Source organism: Belonocnema kinseyi, chromosome 8 (assembly GCF_010883055.1).
Source record: "Belonocnema kinseyi isolate 2016_QV_RU_SX_M_011 chromosome 8, B_treatae_v1, whole genome shotgun sequence".
NCBI lineage: Eukaryota > Metazoa > Arthropoda > Insecta > Hymenoptera > Cynipidae > Belonocnema > Belonocnema kinseyi.
The window spans coordinates 104,770,465-104,770,838 of record NC_046664.1 but is presented as its reverse complement, the minus strand read 5'-3'; positions in this window follow the sequence as shown (position 1 = coordinate 104,770,838).

The following is a 374-nucleotide window of genomic DNA, read 5'->3' as shown; positions in this document are numbered from 1 at the left end:
CAACATGACAGTTCAGTAAACGTTACAATTATAGGCAAATACGTATGACTATCAATGATGGTTACTAGTACCGATTCTCAAGTGGTGCTGACCTGCGGATCAGTAGATTTTACCGATCCAGTCCTTATTCTGCACAGTCCCTGGATACTGTATTTACGAATTATCATGTCACCTTAAGGGCATGTGACACAGCTAAATACCTATATTACCGACGACAGTTTTTCAGTTTACTGAATGTTTTTTTGAACCTAACAATTTTTTTGTAAATAAATTATCGAGCTGAAACTTTGGGAAATGTATTAGAGTACAATAAAGTACGTTTAGGTACTGCATTTTGGTGGGAACTTCACTGAAAATTATTTCATCTTTTTTCT